This window comes from Eucyclogobius newberryi, unplaced genomic scaffold (assembly GCF_026437365.1).
Source record: "Eucyclogobius newberryi isolate DKJ021-1_F unplaced genomic scaffold, fEucNew1.0.hap1 SCAF_10, whole genome shotgun sequence".
Classification (NCBI taxonomy): Eukaryota; Metazoa; Chordata; class Actinopteri; order Gobiiformes; family Gobiidae; genus Eucyclogobius; species Eucyclogobius newberryi.
In genome coordinates this window covers 996,808-1,010,045 of record NW_027315724.1, presented here as the reverse complement: position 1 = coordinate 1,010,045, position 13,238 = coordinate 996,808, and the positions used below count along the sequence as shown (strand labels likewise).

Sequence of the window (13,238 nt, the reverse complement as noted above, 5' to 3'; positions counted from 1 at the left end):
AATATGGACAGCAGAGGGAGCTGTCCTGCTACTTTTGTACATTTAGAGTCTTTTATGACCAAAAAATATATTCTGAAACTTGTAAAAAAGGATGTAAAAATACCAGGTGCTGAAAGCAATTTTCAACGCAATTGACCTGTTTAATAAAAAATAAAAAAAGAGTATTTATGCCCCAAGAAACCCCTGAGAAACATTGTTGTCCTGCTACTTTTGTACATTTTGAGCGAGTATTTTATGCCCCAAAAATATTTTGAAGCTTGTAAAAAGTATGTAAAAAATACCAGGTGCTGAAAGCATTTTTTAAACAATTGAGTGTAAAATAAAGATAAAAATATAGAGTATTTTAAGCAAAAAAATCAAAACAAAACTTTACTGTCTTGCTACTTTTGTACATTTGAGAGTATTTTAGGCCAAAATATATATATATATATATATATATATATATATATATATATATATATTTTGAAGCCTGTTAAAAGTATGTAAAAATGTTCAGCACAATTTACCTGTTTTATAAAAAAAAAAAAAAAAAGAGTATTAATGCAAAAAAAAAAAAAACATTGTTGTCCTGCTACTTTTGTACATTTGAGAGAATATTTTATGCCCCCAAAAATATTTTGAAGCTTGTAAAAAAATATGTAAAAAATATCAGGTGCGGAAAGCATTTTTTGAAACAATTGAGTGTAAATTAAAGATAAAAAAGAGTATTTTAAGCAAAGCAAAACATTGCTGTCCTGCTACTTTTGTACATTTTGAGAGTAATTTATGCAAAAATACCAGGCGCCATCAGCATTTTTTGAAATGATTTACAAAACTAAAAACTTATTTTGACTAAACAGGTGGTGCCTATATGGTATTTTCTATGTATTTCATGGAAACAGAGTATTTTATGCCAAAACACATAGGAATAATAGAATAATATTCAGGCTAAAAGCAGGGAAATGGCCAAATGATAAAGAAAGCCCAAAAGGTGTCTTGAAACATTGACTCTTACATTTGAGCAGGGTTTTCTTTAGGTTGAAAGAGTCAAGTTGACAAGAAAAGCTTGTCTGTTCCTCCTGGAAAAGCACGAGTCCCATTCCCCATCTGGAGCTGGTGAAACATGGATATAAAAGCAGTCTCCACCCCAGAGCCCTTCGCTTACGGCCATACCACCCTGAACACGCCCGATCTCGTCTGATCTCGGAAGCTAAGCAGGGTCGGGCCTGGTTAGTACTTGGATGGGAGACCGCCTGGGAATACCAGGTGCTGTAAGCTTTTATCTTCTTTTGTAAAGCCTTCAACAGACAAAGAAACAAAGAAACACAGTATGTGTGCATATTTTGAAACTAAAGTGGAACCAAAAACACAGTCAATTTGACTTTAAAATCACACATTTTTGTACAAACTGCCATTTAGAATATGGACAGCAGAGGGAGCTGTCCTGCTACTTTTGTACATTTAGAGTCTTTTATGACCAAAAAATATATTCTGAAACTTGTAAAAAAGGATGTAAAAATACCAGGTGCTGAAAGCAATTTTCAACGCAATTGACCTGTTTAATAAAAAATAAAAAAAGAGTATTTATGCCCCAAGAAACCCCTGAGAAACATTGTTGTCCTGCTACTTTTGTACATTTTGAGCGAGTATTTTATGCCCCAAAAATATTTTGAAGCTTGTAAAAAGTATGTAAAAAATACCAGGTGCTGAAAGCATTTTTTAAACAATTGAGTGTAAAATAAAGATAAAAATATAGAGTATTTTAAGCAAAAAAATCAAAACAAAACTTTACTGTCTTGCTACTTTTGTACATTTGAGAGTATTTTAGGCCAAAATATATATATATATATTTTGAAGCCTGTTAAAAGTATGTAAAAATGTTCAGCACAATTTACCTGTTTTATAAAAAAAAAAAAAAAAGAGTATTAATGCAAAAAAAAAAAAAAACATTGTTGTCCTGCTACTTTTGTACATTTGAGAGAATATTTTATGCCCCCAAAAATATTTTGAAGCTTGTAAAAAAATATGTAAAAAATATCAGGTGCGGAAAGCATTTTTTGAAACAATTGAGTGTAAATTAAAGATAAAAAAGAGTATTTTAAGCAAAAACTAAGCAAAACATTGCTGTCCTGCTACTTTTGTACATTTTGAGAGTAATTTATGCAAAAATACCAGGCGCCATCAGCATTTTTTGAAATGATTTACAAAACTAAAAACTTATTTTGACTAAACAGGTGGTGCCTATATGGTATTTTCTATGTATTTCATGGAAACAGAGTATTTTATGCCAAAACACATAGGAATAATAGAATAATATTCAGGCTAAAAGCAGGGAAATGGCCAAATGATAAAGAAAGCCCAAAAGGTGTCTTGAAACATTGACTCTTACATTTGAGCAGGGTTTTCTTTAGGTTGAAAGAGTCAAGTTGACAAGAAAAGCTTGTCTGTTCCTCCTGGAAAAGCACGAGTCCCATTCCCCATCTGGAGCTGGTGAAACATGGATATAAAAGCAGTCTCCACCCCAGAGCCCTTCGCTTACGGCCATACCACCCTGAACACGCCCGATCTCGTCTGATCTCGGAAGCTAAGCAGGGTCGGGCCTGGTTAGTACTTGGATGGGAGACCGCCTGGGAATACCAGGTGCTGTAAGCTTTTATCTTCTTTTGTAAAGCCTTCAACAGACAAAGAAACAAAGAAACACAGTATGTGTGCATATTTTGAAACTAAAGTGGAACCAAAAACACAGTCAATTTGACTTTAAAATCACACATTTTTGTACAAACTGCCATTTAGAATATGGAGAGCAGAGGGAGCTGTCCTGCTACTTTTGTACATTTAGAGTCTTTTATGACCAAAAAATATATTCTGAAACTTGTAAAAAAGGATGTAAAAATACCAGGTGCTGAAAGCAATTTTCAACGCAATTGACCTGTTTAATAAAAAATAAAAAAAGAGTATTTATGCCCCAAGAAACCCCTGAGAAACATTGTTGTCCTGCTACTTTTGTACATTTTGAGCGAGTATTTTATGCCCCAAAAATATTTTGAAGCTTGTAAAAAGTATGTAAAAAATACCAGGTGCTGAAAGCATTTTTTAAACAATTGAGTGTAAAATAAAGATAAAAATATAGAGTATTTTAAGCAAAAAAATCAAAACAAAACTTTACTGTCTTGCTACTTTTGTACATTTGAGAGTATTTTAGGCCAAAAAATATATATATATATATATTTTGAAGCCTGTTAAAAGTATGTAAAAATGTTCAGCACAATTTACCTGTTTTATAAAAAAAAAAAAAAAAGAGTATTAATGCAAAAAAAAAAAAAAACATTGTTGTCCTGCTACTTTTGTACATTTGAGAGAATATTTTATGCCCCCAAAAATATTTTGAAGCTTGTAAAAAAATATGTAAAAATATCAGGTGCGGAAAGCATTTTTTGAAACAATTGAGTGTAAATTAAAGATAAAAAGAGTATTTTAAGCAAAAACTAAGCAAAACATTGCTGTCCTGCTACTTTTGTACATTTTGAGAGTAATTTATGCAAAAATACCAGGCGCCATCAGCATTTTTTGAAATGATTTACAAAACTAAAAACTTATTTTGACTAAACAGGTGGTGCCTATATGGTATTTTCTATGTATTTCATGGAAACAGAGTATTTTATGCCAAAACACATAGGAATAATAGAATAATATTCAGACTAAAAGCAGGGAAATGGCCAAATGATAAAGAAAGCCCAAAAGGTGTCTTGAAACATTGACTCTTACATTTGAGCAGGGTTTTCTTTAGGTTGAAAGAGTCAAGTTGACAAGAAAAGCTTGTCTGTTCCTCCTGGAAAAGCACGAGTCCCATTCCCCATCTGGAGCTGGTGAAACATGGATATAAAAGCAGTCTCCACCCCAGAGCCCTTCGCTTACGGCCATACCACCCTGAACACGCCCGATCTCGTCTGATCTCGGAAGCTAAGCAGGGTCGGGCCTGGTTAGTACTTGGATGGGAGACCGCCTGGGAATACCAGGTGCTGTAAGCTTTTATCTTCTTTTGTAAAGCCTTCAACAGACAAAGAAACAAAGAAACACAGTATGTGTGCATATTTTGAAACTAAAGTGGAACCAAAAACACAGTCAATTTGACTTTAAAATCACACATTTTTGTACAAACTGCCATTTAGAATATGGAGAGCAGAGGGAGCTGTCCTGCTACTTTTGTACATTTAGAGTCTTTTATGACCAAAAAATATATTCTGAAACTTGTAAAAAAGGATGTAAAAATACCAGGTGCTGAAAGCAATTTTCAACGCAATTGACCTGTTTAATAAAAAATAAAAAAAGAGTATTTATGCCCCAAGAAACCCCTGAGAAACATTGTTGTCCTGCTACTTTTGTACATTTTGAGCGAGTATTTTATGCCCCAAAAATATTTTGAAGCTTGTAAAAAGTATGTAAAAAATACCAGGTGCTGAAAGCATTTTTTAAACAATTGAGTGTAAAATAAAGATAAAAATATAGAGTATTTTAAGCAAAAAAATCAAAACAAAACTTTACTGTCTTGCTACTTTTGTACATTTGAGAGTATTTTAGGCCAAAAAATATATATATATATTTTGAAGCCTGTTAAAAGTATGTAAAAATGTTCAGCACAATTTACCTGTTTTATAAAAAAAAAAAAAAAAGAGTATTAATGCAAAAAAAAAAAAAACATTGTTGTCCTGCTACTTTTGTACATTTGAGAGAATATTTTATGCCCCCAAAAATATTTTGAAGCTTGTAAAAAAATATGTAAAAATATCAGGTGCGGAAAGCATTTTTTGAAACAATTGAGTGTAAATTAAAGATAAAAAGAGTATTTTAAGCAAAAACTAAGCAAAACATTGCTGTCCTGCTACTTTTGTACATTTTGAGAGTAATTTATGCAAAAATACCAGGCGCCATCAGCATTTTTTGAAATGATTTACAAAACTAAAAACTTATTTTGACTAAACAGGTGGTGCCTATATGGTATTTTCTATGTATTTCATGGAAACAGAGTATTTTATGCCAAAACACATAGGAATAATAGAATAATATTCAGGCTAAAAGCAGGGAAATGGCCAAATGATAAAGAAAGCCCAAAAGGTGTCTTGAAACATTGACTCTTACATTTGAGCAGGGTTTTCTTTAGGTTGAAAGAGTCAAGTTGACAAGAAAAGCTTGTCTGTTCCTCCTGGAAAAGCACGAGTCCCATTCCCCATCTGGAGCTGGTGAAACATGGATATAAAAGCAGTCTCCACCCCAGAGCCCTTCACTTACGGCCATACCACCCTGAACACGCCCGATCTCGTCTGATCTCGGAAGCTAAGCAGGGTCGGGCCTGGTTAGTACTTGGATGGGAGACCGCCTGGGAATACCAGGTGCTGTAAGCTTTTATCTTCTTTTGTAAAGCCTTCAACAGACAAAGAAACAAAGAAACACAGTATGTGTGCATATTTTGAAACTAAAGTGGAACCAAAAACACAGTCAATTTGACTTTAAAATCACACATTTTTGTACAAACTGCCATTTAGAATATGGACAGCAGAGGGAGCTGTCCTGCTACTTTTGTACATTTAGAGTCTTTTATGACCAAAAAATATATTCTGAAACTTGTAAAAAAGGATGTAAAAATACCAGGTGCTGAAAGCAATTTTCAACGCAATTGACCTGTTTAATAAAAAATAAAAAAAGAGTATTTATGCCCCAAGAAACCCCTGAGAAACATTGTTGTCCTGCTACTTTTGTACATTTTGAGCGAGTATTTTATGCCCCAAAAATATTTTGAAGCCTGTTAAAAGTATGTAAAAATGTTCAGCACAATTTACCTGTTTTATAAAAAAAAAAAAAAAAGAGTATTAATGCAAAAAAAAAAAAAAAATTGTTGTCCTGCTACTTTTGTACATTTGAGAGAATATTTTATGCCCCCAAAAATATTTTGAAGCTTGTAAAAAAATATGTAAAAAATATCAGGTGCGGAAAGCATTTTTTGAAACAATTGAGTGTAAATTAAAGATAAAAAAGAGTATTTTAAGCAAAAACTAAGCAAAACATTGCTGTCCTGCTACTTTTGTACATTTTGAGAGTAATTTATGCAAAAATACCAGGCGCCATCAGCATTTTTTGAAATGATTTACAAAACTAAAAACTTATTTTGACTAAACAGGTGGTGCCTATATGGTATTTTCTATGTATTTCATGGAAACAGAGTATTTTATGCCAAAACACATAGGAATAATAGAATAATATTCAGGCTAAAAGCAGGGAAATGGCCAAATGATAAAGAAAGCCCAAAAGGTGTCTTGAAACATTGACTCTTACATTTGAGCAGGGTTTTCTTTAGGTTGAAAGAGTCAAGTTGACAAGAAAAGCTTGTCTGTTCCTCCTGGAAAAGCACGAGTCCCATTCCCCATCTGGAGCTGGTGAAACATGGATATAAAAGCAGTCTCCACCCCAGAGCCCTTCGCTTACGGCCATACCACCCTGAACACGCCCGATCTCGTCTGATCTCGGAAGCTAAGCAGGGTCGGGCCTGGTTGGTACTTGGATGGGAGACCGCCTGGGAATACCAGGTGCTGTAAGCTTTTATCTTCTTTTGTAAAGCCTTCAACAGACAAAGAAACAAAGAAACACAGTATGTGTGCATATTTTGAAACTAAAGTGGAACCAAAAACACAGTCAATTTGACTTTAAAATCACACATTTTTGTACAAACTGCCATTTAGAATATGGACAGCAGAGGGAGCTGTCCTGCTACTTTTGTACATTTAGAGTCTTTTATGACCAAAAAATATATTCTGAAACTTGTAAAAAAGGATGTAAAAATACCAGGTGCTGAAAGCAATTTTCAACGCAATTGACCTGTTTAATAAAAAATAAAAAAAGAGTATTTATGCCCCAAGAAACCCCTGAGAAACATTGTTGTCCTGCTACTTTTGTACATTTTGAGCGAGTATTTTATGCCCCAAAAATATTTTGAAGCTTGTAAAAAGTATGTAAAAAATACCAGGTGCTGAAAGCATTTTTTAAACAATTGAGTGTAAAATAAAGATAAAAATATAGAGTATTTTAAGCAAAAAAATCAAAACAAAACTTTACTGTCTTGCTACTTTTGTACATTTGAGAGTATTTTAGGCCAAAATATATATATATATATTTTGAAGCCTGTTAAAAGTATGTAAAAATGTTCAGCACAATTTACCTGTTTTATATAAAAAAAAAAAAAAGAGTATTAATGCAAAAAAAAAAAAAACATTGTTGTCCTGCTACTTTTGTACATTTGAGAGAATATTTTATGCCCCCAAAAATATTTTGAAGCTTGTAAAAAAATATGTAAAAATATCAGGTGCGGAAAGCATTTTTTGAAACAATTGAGTGTAAATTAAAGATAAAAAGAGTATTTTAAGCAAAAACTAAGCAAAACATTGCTGTCCTGCTACTTTTGTACATTTTGAGAGTAATTTATGCAAAAATACCAGGCGCCATCAGCATTTTTTGAAATGATTTACAAAACTAAAAACTTATTTTGACTAAACAGGTGGTGCCTATATGGTATTTTCTATGTATTTCATGGAAACAGAGTATTTTATGCCAAAACACATAGGAATAATAGAATAATATTCAGGCTAAAAGCAGGGAAATGGCCAAATGATAAAGAAAGCCCAAAAGGTGTCTTGAAACATTGACTCTTACATTTGAGCAGGGTTTTCTTTAGGTTGAAAGAGTCAAGTTGACAAGAAAAGCTTGTCTGTTCCTCCTGGAAAAGCACGAGTCCCATTCCCCATCTGGAGCTGGTGAAACATGGATATAAAAGCAGTCTCCACCCCAGAGCCCTTCGCTTACGGCCATACCACCCTGAACACGCCCGATCTCGTCTGATCTCGGAAGCTAAGCAGGGTCGGGCCTGGTTAGTACTTGGATGGGAGACCGCCTGGGAATACCAGGTGCTGTAAGCTTTTATCTTCTTTTGTAAAGCCTTCAACAGACAAAGAAACAAAGAAACACAGTATGTGTGCATATTTTGAAACTAAAGTGGAACCAAAAACACAGTCAATTTGACTTTAAAATCACACATTTTTGTACAAACTGCCATTTAGAATATGGACAGCAGAGGGAGCTGTCCTGCTACTTTTGTACATTTAGAGTCTTTTATGACCAAAAAATATATTCTGAAACTTGTAAAAAAGGATGTAAAAATACCAGGTGCTGAAAGCAATTTTCAACGCAATTGACCTGTTTAATAAAAAATAAAAAAAGAGTATTTATGCCCCAAGAAACCCCTGAGAAACATTGTTGTCCTGCTACTTTTGTACATTTTGAGCGAGTATTTTATGCCCCAAAAATATTTTGAAGCTTGTAAAAAGTATGTAAAAAATACCAGGTGCTGAAAGCATTTTTTAAACAATTGAGTGTAAAATAAAGATAAAAATATAGAGTATTTTAAGCAAAAAAATCAAAACAAAACTTTACTGTCTTGCTACTTTTGTACATTTGAGAGTATTTTAGGCCAAAATATATATATATATATATTTTGAAGCCTGTTAAAAGTATGTAAAAATGTTCAGCACAATTTACCTGTTTTATAAAAAAAAAAAAAAAAAGAGTATTAATGCAAAAAAAAAAAAAAATTGTTGTCCTGCTACTTTTGTACATTTGAGAGAATATTTTATGCCCCCAAAAATATTTTGAAGCTTGTAAAAAAATATGTAAAAAATATCAGGTGCGGAAAGCATTTTTTGAAACAATTGAGTGTAAATTAAAGATAAAAAAGAGTATTTTAAGCAAAAACTAAGCAAAACATTGCTGTCCTGCTACTTTTGTACATTTTGAGAGTAATTTATGCAAAAATACCAGGCGCCATCAGCATTTTTTGAAATGATTTACAAAACTAAAAACTTATTTTGACTAAACAGGTGGTGCCTATATGGTATTTTCTATGTATTTCATGGAAACAGAGTATTTTATGCCAAAACACATAGGAATAATAGAATAATATTCAGGCTAAAAGCAGGGAAATTGCCAAATGATAAAGAAAGCCCAAAAGGTGTCTTGAAACATTGACTCTTACATTTGAGCAGGGTTTTCTTTAGGTTGAAAGAGTCAAGTTGACAAGAAAAGCTTGTCTGTTCCTCCTGGAAAAGCACGAGTCCCATTCCCCATCTGGAGCTGGTGAAACATGGATATAAAAGCAGTCTCCACCCCAGAGCCCTTCGCTTACGGCCATACCACCCTGAACACGCCCGATCTCGTCTGATCTCGGAAGCTAAGCAGGGTCGGGCCTGGTTAGTACTTGGATGGGAGACCGCCTGGGAATACCAGGTGCTGTAAGCTTTTATCTTCTTTTGTAAAGCCTTCAACAGACAAAGAAACAAAGAAACACAGTATGTGTGCATATTTTGAAACTAAAGTGGAACCAAAAACACAGTCAATTTGACTTTAAAATCACACATTTTTGTACAAACTGCCATTTAGAATATGGACAGCAGAGGGAGCTGTCCTGCTACTTTTGTACATTTAGAGTCTTTTATGACCAAAAAATATATTCTGAAACTTGTAAAAAAGGATGTAAAAATACCAGGTGCTGAAAGCAATTTTCAACGCAATTGACCTGTTTAATAAAAAATAAAAAAGAGTATTTATGCCCCAAGAAACCCCTGAGAAACATTGTTGTCCTGCTACTTTTGTACATTTTGAGCGAGTATTTTATGCCCCAAAAATATTTTGAAGCTTGTAAAAAGTATGTAAAAAATACCAGGTGCTGAAAGCATTTTTTAAACAATTGAGTGTAAAATAAAGATAAAAATATAGAGTATTTTAAGCAAAAAAATCAAAACAAAACTTTACTGTCTTGCTACTTTTGTACATTTGAGAGTATTTTAGGCCAAAATATATATATATATATATATATTTTGAAGCCTGTTAAAAGTATGTAAAAATGTTCAGCACAATTTACCTGTTTTATAAAAAAAAAAAAAAAAAGAGTATTAATGCAAAAAAAAAAAAAACATTGTTGTCCTGCTACTTTTGTACATTTGAGAGAATATTTTATGCCCCCAAAAATATTTTGAAGCTTGTAAAAAAATATGTAAAAAATATCAGGTGCGGAAAGCATTTTTTGAAACAATTGAGTGTAAATTAAAGATAAAAAGAGTATCTTAAGCAAAAACTAAGCAAAACATTGCTGTCCTGCTACTTTTGTACATTTTGAGAGTAATTTATGCAAAAATACCAGGCGCCATCAGCATTTTTTGAAATGATTTACAAAACTAAAAACTTATTTTGACTAAACAGGTGGTGCCTATATGGTATTTTCTATGTATTTCATGGAAACAGAGTATTTTATGCCAAAACACATAGGAATAATAGAATAATATTCAGGCTAAAAGCAGGGAAATTGCCAAATGATAAAGAAAGCCCAAAAGGTGTCTTGAAACATTGACTCTTACATTTGAGCAGGGTTTTCTTTAGGTTGAAAGAGTCAAGTTGACAAGAAAAGCTTGTCTGTTCCTCCTGGAAAAGCACGAGTCCCATTCCCCATCTGGAGCTGGTGAAACATGGATATAAAAGCAGTCTCCACCCCAGAGCCCTTCGCTTACGGCCATACCACCCTGAACACGCCCGATCTCGTCTGATCTCGGAAGCTAAGCAGGGTCGGGCCTGGTTAGTACTTGGATGGGAGACCGCCTGGGAATACCAGGTGCTGTAAGCTTTTATCTTCTTTTGTAAAGCCTTCAACAGACAAAGAAACAAAGAAACACAGTATGTGTGCATATTTTGAAACTAAAGTGGAACCAAAAACACAGTCAATTTGACTTTAAAATCACACATTTTTGTACAAACTGCCATTTAGAATATGGACAGCAGAGGGAGCTGTCCTGCTACTTTTGTACATTTAGAGTCTTTTATGACCAAAAAATATATTCTGAAACTTGTAAAAAAGGATGTAAAAATACCAGGTGCTGAAAGCAATTTTCAACGCAATTGACCTGTTTAATAAAAAATAAAAAAGAGTATTTATGCCCCAAGAAACCCCTGAGAAACATTGTTGTCCTGCTACTTTTGTACATTTTGAGCGAGTATTTTATGCCCCAAAAATATTTTGAAGCTTGTAAAAAGTATGTAAAAAATACCAGGTGCTGAAAGCATTTTTTAAACAATTGAGTGTAAAATAAAGATAAAAATATAGAGTATTTTAAGCAAAAAAATCAAAACAAAACTTTACTGTCTTGCTACTTTTGTACATTTGAGAGTATTTTAGGCCAAAATATATATATATATATATATATTTTGAAGCCTGTTAAAAGTATGTAAAAATGTTCAGCACAATTTACCTGTTTTATAAAAAAAAAAAAAAAAAGAGTATTAATGCAAAAAAAAAAAAAACATTGTTGTCCTGCTACTTTTGTACATTTGAGAGAATATTTTATGCCCCCAAAAATATTTTGAAGCTTGTAAAAAAATATGTAAAAAATATCAGGTGCGGAAAGCATTTTTTGAAACAATTGAGTGTAAATTAAAGATAAAAAGAGTATCTTAAGCAAAAACTAAGCAAAACATTGCTGTCCTGCTACTTTTGTACATTTTGAGAGTAATTTATGCAAAAATACCAGGCGCCATCAGCATTTTTTGAAATGATTTACAAAACTAAAAACTTATTTTGACTAAACAGGTGGTGCCTATATGGTATTTTCTATGTATTTCATGGAAACAGAGTATTTTATGCCAAAACACATAGGAATAATAGAATAATATTCAGGCTAAAAGCAGGGAAATGGCCAAATGATAAAGAAAGCCCAAAAGGTGTCTTGAAACATTGACTCTTACATTTGAGCAGGGTTTTCTTTAGGTTGAAAGAGTCAAGTTGACAAGAAAAGCTTGTCTGTTCCTCCTGGAAAAGCACGAGTCCCATTCCCCATCTGGAGCTGGTGAAACATGGATATAAAAGCAGTCTCCACCCCAGAGCCCTTCGCTTACGGCCATACCACCCTGAACACGCCCGATCTCGTCTGATCTCGGAAGCTAAGCAGGGTCGGGCCTGGTTAGTACTTAGATGGGAGACCGCCTGGGAATACCAGGTGCTGTAAGCTTTTATCTTCTTTTGTAAAGCCTTCAACAGACAAAGAAACAAAGAAACACAGTATGTGTGCATATTTTGAAACTAAAGTGGAACCAAAAACACAGTCAATTTGACTTTAAAATCACACATTTTTGTACAAACTGCCATTTAGAATATGGACAGCAGAGGGAGCTGTCCTGCTACTTTTGTACATTTAGAGTCTTTTATGACCAAAAAATATATTCTGAAACTTGTAAAAAAGGATGTAAAAATACCAGGTGCTGAAAGCAATTTTCAACGCAATTGACCTGTTTAATAAAAAATAAAAAAGAGTATTTATGCCCCAAGAAACCCCTGAGAAACATTGTTGTCCTGCTACTTTTGTACATTTTGAGCGAGTATTTTATGCCCCAAAAATATTTTGAAGCTTGTAAAAAGTATGTAAAAAATACCAGGTGCTGAAAGCATTTTTTAAACAATTGAGTGTAAAATAAAGATAAAAATATAGAGTATTTTAAGCAAAAAAATCAAAACAAAACTTTACTGTCTTGCTACTTTTGTACATTTGAGAGTATTTTAGGCCAAAATATATATATATATATATATTTTGAAGCCTGTTAAAAGTATGTAAAAATGTTCAGCACAATTTACCTGTTTTATAAAAAAAAAAAAAAAAAGAGTATTAATGCAAAAAAAAAAAAACATTGTTGTCCTGCTACTTTTGTACATTTGAGAGAATATTTTATGCCCCCAAAAATATTTTGAAGCTTGTAAAAAAATATGTAAAAAATATCAGGTGCGGAAAGCATTTTTTGAAACAATTGAGTGTAAATTAAAGATAAAAAGAGTATCTTAAGCAAAAACTAAGCAAAACATTGCTGTCCTGCTACTTTTGTACATTTTGAGAGTAATTTATGCAAAAATACCAGGCGCCATCAGCATTTTTTGAAATGATTTACAAAACTAAAAACTTATTTTGACTAAACAGGTGGTGCCTATATGGTATTTTCTATGTATTTCATGGAAACAGAGTATTTTATGCCAAAACACATAGGAATAATAGAATAATATTCAGGCTAAAAGCAGGGAAATGGCCAAATGATAAAGAAAGCCCAAAAGGTGTCTTGAAACATTGACTCTTACATTTGAGCAGGGTTTTCTTTAGGTTGAAAGAGTCAAGTTGACAAGAAAAGCTTGT

General features: G+C 33.0%; 9 non-coding genes across 9 annotated transcripts; all 9 read left to right on the top strand.

The window, feature by feature from the left end:
- The first annotated feature begins 1,138 nt into the window (after positions 1-1,138).
- LOC140380760 (5S ribosomal RNA) lies at positions 1,139-1,257 on the top strand. Its single transcript, XR_011931204.1, has one exon. It is a non-coding gene; the product is annotated as a 5S ribosomal RNA (ribosomal RNA).
- A 1,255-nt stretch (positions 1,258-2,512) lies between these two features.
- LOC140380747 (5S ribosomal RNA) lies at positions 2,513-2,631 on the top strand. The gene has a single exon (XR_011931202.1). It is a non-coding gene; the product is annotated as a 5S ribosomal RNA (ribosomal RNA).
- A 1,257-nt stretch (positions 2,632-3,888) lies between these two features.
- LOC140380741 (5S ribosomal RNA) lies at positions 3,889-4,007 on the top strand. Its single transcript, XR_011931201.1, has one exon. It is a non-coding gene; the product is annotated as a 5S ribosomal RNA (ribosomal RNA).
- Positions 4,008-5,259: 1,252 nt separating this feature from the next.
- LOC140380806 (5S ribosomal RNA) lies at positions 5,260-5,378 on the top strand. The gene has a single exon (XR_011931215.1). It is a non-coding gene; the product is annotated as a 5S ribosomal RNA (ribosomal RNA).
- A 1,072-nt stretch (positions 5,379-6,450) lies between these two features.
- LOC140380812 (5S ribosomal RNA) lies at positions 6,451-6,569 on the top strand. Its single transcript, XR_011931216.1, has one exon. It is a non-coding gene; the product is annotated as a 5S ribosomal RNA (ribosomal RNA).
- Positions 6,570-7,821: 1,252 nt separating this feature from the next.
- Positions 7,822-7,940, top strand: LOC140380735 (5S ribosomal RNA). The gene has a single exon (XR_011931200.1). It is a non-coding gene; the product is annotated as a 5S ribosomal RNA (ribosomal RNA).
- Positions 7,941-9,196: 1,256 nt separating this feature from the next.
- LOC140380727 (5S ribosomal RNA) lies at positions 9,197-9,315 on the top strand. Its single transcript, XR_011931199.1, has one exon. It is a non-coding gene; the product is annotated as a 5S ribosomal RNA (ribosomal RNA).
- A 1,259-nt stretch (positions 9,316-10,574) lies between these two features.
- On the top strand, positions 10,575-10,693 carry LOC140380720 (5S ribosomal RNA). The gene has a single exon (XR_011931198.1). It is a non-coding gene; the product is annotated as a 5S ribosomal RNA (ribosomal RNA).
- Positions 10,694-11,952: 1,259 nt separating this feature from the next.
- LOC140380796 (5S ribosomal RNA) lies at positions 11,953-12,071 on the top strand. Its single transcript, XR_011931213.1, has one exon. It is a non-coding gene; the product is annotated as a 5S ribosomal RNA (ribosomal RNA).
- The last annotated feature ends 1,167 nt before the right edge of the window (positions 12,072-13,238 follow it).